Genomic DNA, 12,044 nt, shown 5'->3' on the forward strand with positions numbered 1-12,044 from the left:
TGCCACTGGCAAGGTTGGTGCTCCATGCCAGCTCTTCTCTTCCAACGTTTGTGGCTTGCCTCTGGCTGTTACATTTAGACCTTGGCTCTCCTGGGAGACATTCATAAATCCTTGCCTCCTCTGCTAAGAGTCAAAGAGAAAATTGGTTAAAAACCTGTGTTTTCATTAGGCTGTCTTACTTGTGAAGCAGAGAGTCCATGCACTAAGGCTGGGGAGAGAGGAAAGCAGCTATTTGGGCAGGTTTATTTAACAACAGAAAGTTTTCCCTCCCAGGTCTCTCTTTCTTCCTGACGGGCTCCAGCCCCTTCACTCATCTGTGCCAGGGCAGGTACTCCTTGGGGTTCCTTAGGCAAACCAGACAATCCCTATGGACTCTGTGAGGCATTTTAGATGGAGGCTGCACCATCCAAACACGGCTCTGGGGAACCTGCATCCTCCTGGCTGCTCAGTTTGAAATCAGGCTTGGTCGTGTGGGCACCTGAGCTGTTGGGCTCCTGCTAAGATTCTTCGCTGGCAGAAATGGGAACACCAACTCTTTCAGTCTTCTCTGAATTTCATCTGCTAATAATTCCTAATGTGTTTCCTTCCCCAAAACAAAATGAAGGTTAGCTATAGAGAAGCCTTTTAAATGGAAGAAATAAATAGTAAGGATCACATTTTGTAATTTTGATTTTTTTTCCTTACTGCTCCACCAAGAGACTACAGAGGGTTATGGTAATAGCAGGATCAGCTTTTCTACCAAGTTAGCAGAGCTAACAGTGCATTCTCCTTGGGATCACCTCCTGCTCCAGAATTTTGACTTAGGGCAAGTTCAGGTACCACTGTGCCATGCAGACACATGCTGAAGGAAGTTGGCTGCAGGAATCTCTCTGCACAAACTTGGCAGTCAAAGCCTACAGAATTCCAGTCATGCTGCCAGTAATGTTCTGCTTTGAAATGAATGCAAGACTTCATGCTGAGAGGACCTGATAGCTGTTGCCAAATTGACAGTGTAGGAAACTCAGGTTTGAATATCATCCTGAACTGAAATTGAAACAAATACAGTGCTATGAATATAAATAATTTATACCAGGTAAACCCCATGAACCTAAAGACGAATACTCACCTACCTTCCATTTCAGCTAGTTCTGCCCTATGACCTGAAAAAATATGTTGGGGAGATTTTTTTGTGCAAGACTGGGAAGCAGAGAAGGAACTCATAGGGGAAACTGCTGCCTTATAATCACATTTCTGTAGTTAAGGATGACTTAAGTTTGCACCTGAAACAAAGACTCAGCTGCACTTATAGACGAAAATGCAGAGGATGTTCTCCCCATGAGCCACAGTTGAGTGAGGAAGGAATTAGTTATAACTAACTAATTAGTTATAACTAATTCCTTCCTGTGAGCAAGGAATTAGTTATAACTCAGTGATAGTGCAAGCTTCCATGCAGCCCTTGAACCTGCAGTTTGACCTAATAAGAAGAAATAAAGTGCCACATATACATAGTTCTTCTGATGCTGTTTCACAGCACATTTTTTGGTCCTTTTAAGGAGGAAAAAACCCCCAGCCCCATTTCTGCCAAGAAAGCACTGCAGCAGTGGCTCTCAGTGCTGGAGTGAAATATTGCCTTGCTTATCCTACATAAGAGGGTCCAGAGGCTTTTGATCTCAACTGGATAAAGGCCAGCACATTTCCTTTGTTTTGCTTGGTATTACATAACTTTATGCAGGACACACTAAAGGTATCAGTTTTGTTCATTCAGGAGCTATAGAGAAGTCAGAATTATTTCTTCCACACAAAAACGAGATTTGAGAGAATCTCAAATCTCAAATCCCAAATCTCAAACAGCTCTTGAAAAGCAGCTGTTTTCAGTGTCCTGCCCTAATTCTGTTTGTGCATTTTCCAGGTTACTACTCAGCAAAGAAGCAAGTCAGAATGAATATGCAAGCTGCTGCAAAGAAGTCAAATTCTTGAAAGCAAGAAGAGATGGGAAACCTCTGCCAATCTTCCTCAGCCTTCAAAAATTGGGTGTGCAGGCTGTGGACACTTAGGGGCATCCCACAGAGGTGTGATCCTGACAGCAGCAGTGACAACAGAAAATACACATTGGGTTGGGGTCAGGCCTAGTCAGCTGGAATCCCTTGGGTGAGAAATTGTTTGCCTTAACAAATTTGGACTCTGCAGAAATTGCCTAAGATTACCAGGTGAACGTGCATTAAAAAATCACCATTCATGATGAAGTGGTACACAGTTAAAACAACTGTATATGTGTAATAAATTGCTTGCACAAGTCACTATACAGTTGGGGCCTTTCACATTGTCACATGTTTACATACCCTCTATTTTGGATTTAGCAGGGACAACTTACTAAGTTTTACCATCCCAGCTTTACGGGTTTGACACACTGAATAAAAATTTCCCAGCCCTTTATGTGTTTGGTTTTTTGTTGTTTTTTTTTTCCGGGTACAGCATTTTGTGTTTGGAGTTCTTAAGGGCATTGGGTGTCAATGTAAATGATGTAAATGGGTGAAGGTGAAATTATTTGGGAACATTTCCCTTTATATCAACAGCCATTTTAGCCCTGTTAAATCTGCCCCACACTCAAGAATTGGGTTAACTTACATGTTATGTGGAAAATTTGCAGGCATATTCTTGTCTCCTTCTTTATTAGCTGGGCCAAATTCAGCTCTTAATTTGGGCTGTGCTGCTCCTCCTAGGTGTACAAGTTTGCACAGGGAAAGCTAAGACAAATTTCACCCGTGGGTTTGTCCACAGTGGTTTGAAATATCTGCTGCATGCAAGAATGAGGGAGATGATTTAGTTGTTGTTCTGTGCTTTTTATTCCTTCTACTAATCTGTCTGTGAGAAGAGAAAGGGGCATTAATAACACTGAAATCTGAGTGTTGCATTGGCTTCTTTTCTATGGCATTTGTTAACACACACTTTTCCATCACCTACTTTTTATTTCCCTTTTTTATTCCCCTGACTGGTTGGGATAATTGAAATTTTACAGCACATAATAATCAGCGGGTAAACCAGAAAAAGAAACCTATAAAATATACACTCTAAATTATACTGCTGCATATGGCCTTAAGATGCATGCAGTGTTTAATGAACTGGTTTGGAAAGAGCTCTGTAAATGTCAGGGTTTTAGAACGACAGGAGGTGATGGACTGCTGCTTTTTGTCTCAAATCTAAACAAACTCAGGCTTCTCCTGAGCAGTAAAAATTAACATGCTTGTGTGTCTGTGTGTGTGTGTCAGGTGTGTGCAGGAGAGATGCTGGAAGCAATACATTACGGGCAACATCACGAGGGTTTACTGTGTTTCTTTTTTTTTCCCATTAAAAGCTATGAGTATTTAGACATAAATAAAGGAGTTTGTTGGTTTCTCCCCAAATGGCACAAGACAGTGATTTCAGTCTTTTTCTGAACAGACTTCATGGGCTAGGCCACTCTGTTACAAGCTTTTCAAACTATTGGGATGTAACATGAAGGTGTGGGGCTGGGCTTTTTGTATATTTGGGTTAATTTTTAAACATTGCTTGTGATTAGAACAGTGTAATCTTTTTTTTTTTTTTTTTTTTCCTCAAGTGTGGTCATTTTCTCTAATTAAGAAAAATTGCACCAGTGTTTCTCCATGTGTTTGCAATTTTAAAGCAGACCAATGACACTGTGCACCTTTTGGGGTTGTAGCAGGGTTAATTGCTGGGGTGATATGATCTGGGCATAAAAGCCCTAAAGTTAGCCATGTACAAGGTTATCATGAACTCTGTAAGTGGAAAAGGAATGCTTCTCTTTATTGGGAAAAATAATGAATCAATGCACTGCTGTCCCAAAAAAGAAGAAAGATTTTTTTGTTTTTCATATTAATTCCAAAATGCCTCAGTGCTTAAGCCTATATTTAAAAGGAATTATCTCCTTAAATATTTTGAAATCAGGACACTGAAGTGTCATGGGAATTAGTAAATCAACTGTTTAAGTTATCAGTTACACAGGTTTTGGATACCAGCGCAGGTAATGGGCTCAGAGTGGAATTTCAGTGTGCTGAGACTGCAAGGTGCAGAGACCATGGCTGGGCACTGAGCCTGTCCATGGTTACAGACAGCCTCAGCTGTGGGGGGGACTGAGAGCTCAGGGCTAGGGTAGAGAAGGGTTTCCTGCTGGTTTGAAAAGGTGATGTCTTTCTGCTGGCCAATTCACCAGTCATTTTTGCATTAAAAAAATCCATTAATACTTCTAGAAGAGACAGAATATCAGAGGTGAGGATATAGGGTAACACAAAAGAAAAGAGAAATGCTGGTTTCATCCCAGTGTTTGCAATTAGTCTCTTACACTTGTATCAGAGGACCTGACCCTGTCATGGTGTGCACTGACAGCTCCACTGCTCTGTGGTGAAACTGTCTTGATTTACACCAGGGCAGAACTGAAGCTGAAGTTTTGCTCTGGTCCTTTTCATAACTCTGCTCAGAAAAAAATGGACAAACAGCTGTGGAATGGACAAGCAGCTGTGTAAGGCCATTTCCTCCTTTCTACATAGAGGGGTTTTAAAAGGGAAAGAAAAATGGTTTCTGCTATAGTTTTCTCTGTGTCGCAGCTAAAAATAACAACAAACCTCTGATGAGTGTCTGAGCTTCATCACCAGCAGGGTGGATAAAGTATATCTGTGTTTTGTTCCCAAGGCTGCTGGAGAAACTGTGAAACATGGAACATTTTGTTATTTTGTTCAACTTGTGAATTGGAAGAAGAAAGAAGAAGAAAGAAGAAGAAGAAGAAGAAGAAGAAGAAGAAGAAGAAGAAGAAGAAGAAGAAGAAGAAGAAGAAGAAGAAGAAGAAGAAGAAGAAGAAGAAGAAGAAGAAGAAGAAGAAGAAGAAGAAGAAGAAGAAGAAGAAGAAGAAGACTTTTTTGGATAGTGAGTGTAAACACTCCCATTCTTGAAATGAGGCAGCAGAGCTGATTAAAAATGCAATACAGCAGAGCTTTTCCTGGCATCAGCTCCTTGGACATGCCAAGCCAAGCCCACAACAAAGCTGCTGAGGGCTGGCCCCTGGCTTTGTTGGCTGCAGGGCTTTGTGGCCACCCCCAAACCCCAAAGTGACACTTTCTCATGGTGGCTGTGCTCAGACTCGGGGTATTCAGAGCAGGGTGGCAGTGCTGCTGTAAGGTCTGGTGTGAGGATTGCACAGCAGCATCCTCAACAGGCTGGCACACAGGTACAGCTGCACCTGCCTGAGCCCTCCTCTTCCCCTTGGGAATTGCAGCTCCTGTGTGACCCAGGGCCACGCGCTCAGCAGCCACAGCTCAGGCTCTGCTCTTACAGTGGTATCCAACACCCTGGTGTGAGCAGCACATACACCAGGGAAATCAGCACTGCAGATTTTTTCCATCTGAGATAAATGTGTCCCATGTGCAACACAAGCAGAGCCTGAAAATGGGACACAGCGAGTCCCGAACACTTGTTTCATGTTTTGTGCAAACATGGAAATAATCTCACATATAGATTATTTCATTAAATTCCTTTCAGCAGCAACTGGAGAAGGTTGTTTCACTTGGGTGAAAAAGCCAGGAAAATAGATTCTCCATGTGCTTCTAGTTACTTCAGGGTGATGCAAGTACAGCTTCTTCTACTTAAAGCCACTCGTCTGCAAACTATTATGGGGCACCCTTCTGCAGGGTAGCATTGGCTTCCTGCAGCACCTAACAACTTGCAGTAGTAGATGCTTTATTATTTTTCCATTATCTTTTGGAACCTGGTTTATAGGTTTTGGGAGAGGGCCCTAATATCACAGAAATTTCTGGCTGGAAGGGAACCCAGAAAATCACCTACTCCATCCCCCTGTGCTAAAAGCAGGGTCAGGACTTGCTTATTCCAAAGCTTGCAAATTGCTGTGAGAACTGATTTGCCCTGCTCACATGGCAAATCCCAGGGGCACCCAAGGTCAGCAGTGCTCCTCCTGACATCCTGAGAGTCTGTGTTATGCAAGAAGTTTTCTTTCAGGTGTTCATTTTGCTTTGCTTGTTTTGTTGCAGGGCTGTAGACACAATTGAATTCCACATAAGCAACCTGGTGTGTCGAACTATTTGGTTGTCAGAGGTGGATATTTGCAATGTCATCAATAAATGCTGGTGCACAAATATGTTCCAGTAGCAAAATAAGCTGAGTTTTCTTCTTATTTTAGTCAGGTTCTTCTTGATTTTTTTTCTGTACTGCTCTGACCTAGACTCCCTCTGCTGATACCCCTGTGTGTGGTTTCACTTTCTACAATTCATCACTTCCATGCACAAAATATTGGCCTGAGCTGTGGGGTGCTAGAAGTTAAGCTGACCTACAACGCAGAAAATGTGTTTTTGCAGTGGATATTTCATGGGTTTCTCACTGAGGTGTCACAAATCTTATAGGAGGAAACTCTTGTTGGTTTTTCTTCTTTCCTTTCTTGATTTTAAAAGGATTTTTTTCTATCTAGGAAATGCTGCCTCTCTCAGCAATCTGTTCACTTGGCAAGAAATATGACTATCAGGTGTTTAAAATTAAAGTTGTTAAAATCAAATTTGCAGAGGCAGGAGGGTTTGCCCCAGTGTCCTGGACGTAGTCCAGGTTTGGTAATTACTTCTCTCCTAACTCAATCTTCCTTTGCAGTTCTGCGGCGTTCTTCCTGCCCCACTGCAATCTGCTCTGGGGAGCTGCTGTGCCACGGCATGTTCAACATCTGCCTGGTTTTCACCCAGGACTGGCCACACTTCAGTGTCTGGTGAAGTGATTTATGACACAAGGCGTGCACATACGCTGGTTTTCTTCTCACAGTGACTTCTGCTGAATGGGAGGAGTTACTCAGAAGCAACCCTTACGAGAAGATGAGCTCAGGAACTAAATATGGATCTAAGGATTCTGATTCTCTAGGTCTCTTTCAGATGATCTCTTCCCAGCTCATCCCTTTGTCTTATAAGGGGGTGCTGAGAAGTGGTGGCTCCATGAGATCAGCTGTGTTTATGGGATAAAAAGCTTCCCCCTTCCCAGCAATCCCCTTGGAGCAGGCAGGAGCAATCCCGGGGGCTGAGCAGCCTCAGTGGATGGGGTAAAGCCAGCACACACACACACACACCTGCCAAACAAACATTCTCCCAGCTTCCATGGAACAGGCCAATTCCTCCCACACAATCAGGCCTGAAAACAGGAGCATTCCCTGCTGGGCCAAGGTGAGCTGGTCATAGGAAAGGAGTGTCCCAGACAAGTGTTTGCTGAACTGCTCCTAAAAATTAAGGTGGGTTTAGCAAGAAGGAAGTGGAGAAGCACTCTCATGACGCCCCTGAAAAAGGGAAGCTCACAGGATTTGGGGTGAGGCATATCAGTTGCTTTTGGTGTCATGCTAACCAACACATTACAACCATAATATTACAGTGAGCAGAAAACCTTTATTATGAATATTTTAACATCTCTGCCTCAGATACGCCCTTGGAGCTAGAGCCATGCCACTAAGCATATGATGAATGGAACCTCTTTAAAACTCTCAGATAGGAAAACTCCCATTCTAATTGTTTCAGATCATCTGCATCCTGTGTTTGGTTACACGGGGTAATAGAGGCCATCTGTCTCCCTGCTTTCCAATACATGGATTTATATCTGTGTGCAGAGCTGTTTTCACTAAGAGAGTGCACAGACCCTCCCAAATGTGTGATAAGAAAATGTGTGCACCCAAGAACAGCCGAACTTCCCGGCCTTACAAGCCATGTATCAAGTTCTTTATAAAGGCTGTGGGCACAAGATGCACGTTTTGGCGTGTCCAGGAAACTGAGGACTCCAGGAATTAATGGGAAACACTTTTTGATCCCCTTTTCTCCCACCAGTCTTTTGGGGCATGGGGCTGGGTTGGGTCCCAGAGCACCATCTGGCACTGTCTCCCCTGATGGGAAATGAGACATGACCAGAATCCCTGTCCCTTTGCATGGATTTATGGAATCTCCTCCACAGCCCACTCCTGTGGCCTGAGAGAGATGTGCACAAAGGTCCCATCAGGGATGTGGGGGCTCTGTGTGAGCTGAGTGTGTCAGGATGAGGGGGGAAGGACACAGCTGGAGACCCACGGGGAGAGGCAGACCCATGTCAGGCACTTGATCTGTGCAAAAAGAGCAACAAGATGTCACCAGCCCTTTGGGTGAAAATGTTTATTTCCATTCAACAAAAATTCAGTGCATTTCAGATGAAGGGATGCAGTGAAATTTCTCTTTTCTTAAAACTCAGGTTATTTACAGAAGAATTAAAATGAATCATCGACCAGCTTGTCTGGCTGAGAGGCAAGGGCAGCACCAGGGGTGAGCAGCAGTGAATCACCCCCTGCTTCCACCTCTGCAGGCACCACCTCAAGGTTTCTTAGCAGAAAAAAAAAATGTCAAGGAAGTTATTGAGAATTGTAAATCAAGCACAGCAGGGATAAATAACTTTATGGTGCTGCTGCATTAAGCTACAGCTCTCCCTTCTACAAATACACCTTTTGCTGACATATCGCAATAGTAGACTTTAAAGGCAGCCAAGCAGTGCAGTACATTTCTTCACTCAGATTAAAAGCATTGTTTAAATTCTTGTGGCTAGACAATTTGTCTTGTCCTTTTTAAAAAGAAAAAAAAAAAAAAAGAAGCCATTATTAAAGAGCAAAGCAGCACAAAGAGACTGGGATGTAGGACTGAGGGACTGCAGGGAATTTTTAGCTCGCCTGCTGCAAATCAAGATCAGCCTTTTTACCTTTCCACAATCTTCCTCCCTTTGTTATTTGTGGTTACCACAAAATCTTATTCAAAGATTCTCTCAGATGCTAGAATTAGATAATGTCTCTGGAAAAGGGTGTCACAGTCTGGATAAACATGGCCATGAATAAAATATTTTATGTAATGACACCTTTCATCCAGCAAGGCTCCAGGGGGGGAAATACTATAAAAGCACATATGTATTATTTCAGAAATAATAAGATGTTTTCTATGATTATATAAACACATGGAGATAACAGGTGTATTTGTATCTCAGCTTCAAGCACTTTTTGGCTTGATACAAAGCCATCCTGATCCAGGGGTGAACAGGAGCAGCGGGTGGGTGGCACATAATGCTTGTGATGCCTTTTATATAACAAGACAAAGCTTTTCCTGAGAGAGGAGCCATGCAGAGGATGTGCTACAACCTCCCCCAGGACTGCCAAGGACATCCCTGATGGGATTTTTGTGGTGTCCAGTGGCATTTTCTGCATCCAGCCCAAACACATCATGCCAGGCTCGGCAGAGGTGACTGCAGAGAACACCTGTGATGTTTTAGGGCCTGTGATTTTCCTGTCTTACTCTGTGCTATCTGTCAGGGAAAGGACTGGTTAAAATGACAGGGCTGAAGGAAGAACAGAATGGGGATGTTGTCCAGTCTGGAGAAGAATAGGGCTGTTGCCCACCACCAAATATCCTGGTTATGTCAACCTTAACAACACATCTGCCATGACTGTGAACCTCAGGCAGGACAGCAGGGGGTGGGTGAAATTCAATAGACACCACATGTTTGGGTCAAAGAATACCTGAATAAAAAAAGGAAGAAGTGAATGCAGCAGTGGAGACTTTGCCATGAAACTCCACATGTTCACCCACCCAGGAACTTTGATTTTCTTGATTGTAGATGGTTTACTCTTTCCATGTAAATAACCATTTTCCTGTAATTTGACATGGACAGAAATTGTCATTTGGATTGCTGAGCTCTTAACCTCCTTTCACCTGCAGGTTGTTTTAAGAAGGAGATCCACACAAACTACTCAATTTTTTACATAGAAGTATACAAACACTCTGGCACCTAACAGGTCAGAACAAGCAGATACGTCCATGCAACCACAGAACTCATTTAATAGCATCAGTTGTATAAAACGCAGATCTTACTCTTGCCATTTTTCAGTCCCCACAGGCTCCAGCAATGTTCCTGTGCTCAGCAGGGTTTTGAGATCCAGCTGCAGCTTTGCAATTCCAGGTGCCACGATTTCCTTCAGCCCACTTTCAGTTTTATTAAACAAAAAAAGAGAAAAAAAGAAAAAAAGAAAAAAAAAGAAAAAAAAAAAAAAAAAAAAAACAAAAAAAAACCACCCACACTTATTCTCTTAGGGAACAATAATGAGATCACCTGATAGTTTTGTGAAGGTGACTGTCTGATCAGTGTCTAAAAGTGAGGAAATGACAAAGCACAGCAAGCTGCTGTTCTCACAGAGCGAACTTGTGCAGGAAGTATGTTGGTTCATTTTTCTGAAAAAAAAGAAAGAAAAAAAAAGAAAAAAGTCAAACTGAGGGTTTCATGCTAAGTGCAAAGGAGCAGACTGCTCTGCCTTGTGCATTTGTACATTAATCCAGCCCAGTGGTAAAAAAAGGAAAAAAAAAAAAAAAGACTATTGAAGGCATTGGGAAAAAAAAATAAAATCAGTGCGTGGAAAGGAGCTTAATACATTCACAACGTTATTCAGCTCTAACAAAGAGCAGCAACCCCAGATGACCTCCTGGCTCCTGTCTCCACCCAAGTTCCTGGCCCCTGTTCAGCGTCCTGGCAGAAGTTGCAGACATCCGCCGCACGGTGCCAAGAGGCTGTTTTGTCTGTAGATATGTAATAGAGATTAGCCAGTGCTGGGGGAGCTGCTGCTGCACACACCGGCACCTCCGCACGGAGACCTGGCATCCCAGCACCCTCCGAGAGCTTCTGTTCCCCTCCAGAACCCGCTCGGAGCCTGCAGGAGAGAGGAGAATTCCCAGAGAATTCCCAGCAGGCTTGGGGGGCTCTGTGTTGCCCCCCCCAGCAAGGACTGTCCGGGGGATGGATGGATGGATGGATGGATGGATGGATGGATGGATGGATGATAGATGCATGGATGTATGGATGGATGGGTGGATGGATGGATGGATGGATGATGGATGGATGATGGATGGATGGATGGGTGGATGGATGGATGGATGGATGAATGGATGGTGGATGGACGGATGGATGGAGTGGCTGTGCCATCAGACCTGCGTGATGTGCCTGGACAGGGATCACGGATCCGCCCCGATGGCGCTGGAGTGGAAGCGGAGTCACCCCGCACACAGGGCTCGTTAACACCTCCCGCCTTCCAGAGCTGTGCCCGGAATGGAAACGCCTTTTGTTTTCCCGTAGCAGGCTTTAAAAGAAAAATCTCGGGTTGACTTTAAATACTTTTTACCCTCCCCCTCCCTTTTTCCACCAGAGACAGGAAACTGTTCTTTCATGCGTTCAGAAATGCAAATTATGATTGGCAGAACATTACAGTGCAGAAAAAAGAGCTTTTGAAAGAGGTTGTGGAGGAGCGATCAAGGCAGATAAAAGGTTAGGCCCTGCACCAGACGGGCCAATCTCCCTGAGTCACACACCCCCTGCTCAGGATCTTGTGTTTTTATCAAAGGACTGGGCAGACCTGAAATTTCACTAATATGCAAAGTGGGAAGGGAAAAATACTGGGCTCTCCCTTCTCCTTCTCCTTCTCCTTCTCCTTCTCCTTCTCCTTCTCCTTCTCCTTCTCCTTCTCCTTCTCCTTCTCCCCTTTCCTCCTTTTCTTCCTTCTCCTCCTTCTCCACCTTCACCTCCTTGTTCTCCTTTTTTCTTCTCCTCCTTCTTTTTGCTTTTTCTTCTCCTTCTCTTCTTTCCCCCTTCTGTCTTCCTCCTTCTCCTACCCTTTCTCTATTTCCCCTTCTCCTTCTTCACTCCTCCTTCACTTTCTCCTTCTCCTCCTCCTCCTCTGCCTCCTCCTCCTCCTCATCCCCTGTTGAGGACCTGAAGAGCCAGAAGACTCTTTGAAGAATTCATCTTTTTACCTCTCCCAAAAAGGTCTCCACTCCAGGATACCATCCTGGCATGAGGAGGGGCTCTCTCTGGAGTGCACCGAAACTGCTTGGCAGAAACCTTGTTGTCATCATTTATGCTTTGTTCCTATGAGCAGTATAAATAATAAACAGACAATGTCTTATGAGAAGATGATAAAAATGAATAAAACACCTTCAGCACTGGCTACTAATTTATAAATGGAAAAATGACAGGTGCCAAACTCTCTTCTTCAG

General features: G+C 43.7%; 1 long non-coding RNA gene across 1 annotated transcript in view; it reads right to left on the reverse strand.

The window, feature by feature from the left end:
• Positions 1-8,114: 8,114 nt before the first annotated feature.
• The window catches only part of LOC135300998 (uncharacterized), a 28,386-nt gene continuing 24,456 nt past the window's right edge, over positions 8,115-12,044 (reverse strand). The window contains exons 4-6 of the long non-coding RNA XR_010362757.1: positions 11,802-11,916; positions 10,983-11,131; positions 8,115-10,232 (exon numbers count right to left, since the gene is read on the reverse strand). This is a non-coding gene — a long non-coding RNA (uncharacterized LOC135300998). The remainder of the gene's footprint in view (positions 10,233-10,982; positions 11,132-11,801; positions 11,917-12,044) is intronic.

Source organism: Passer domesticus, chromosome 5 (assembly GCF_036417665.1).
Source record: "Passer domesticus isolate bPasDom1 chromosome 5, bPasDom1.hap1, whole genome shotgun sequence".
Taxonomy (NCBI): domain Eukaryota; kingdom Metazoa; phylum Chordata; class Aves; order Passeriformes; family Passeridae; genus Passer; species Passer domesticus.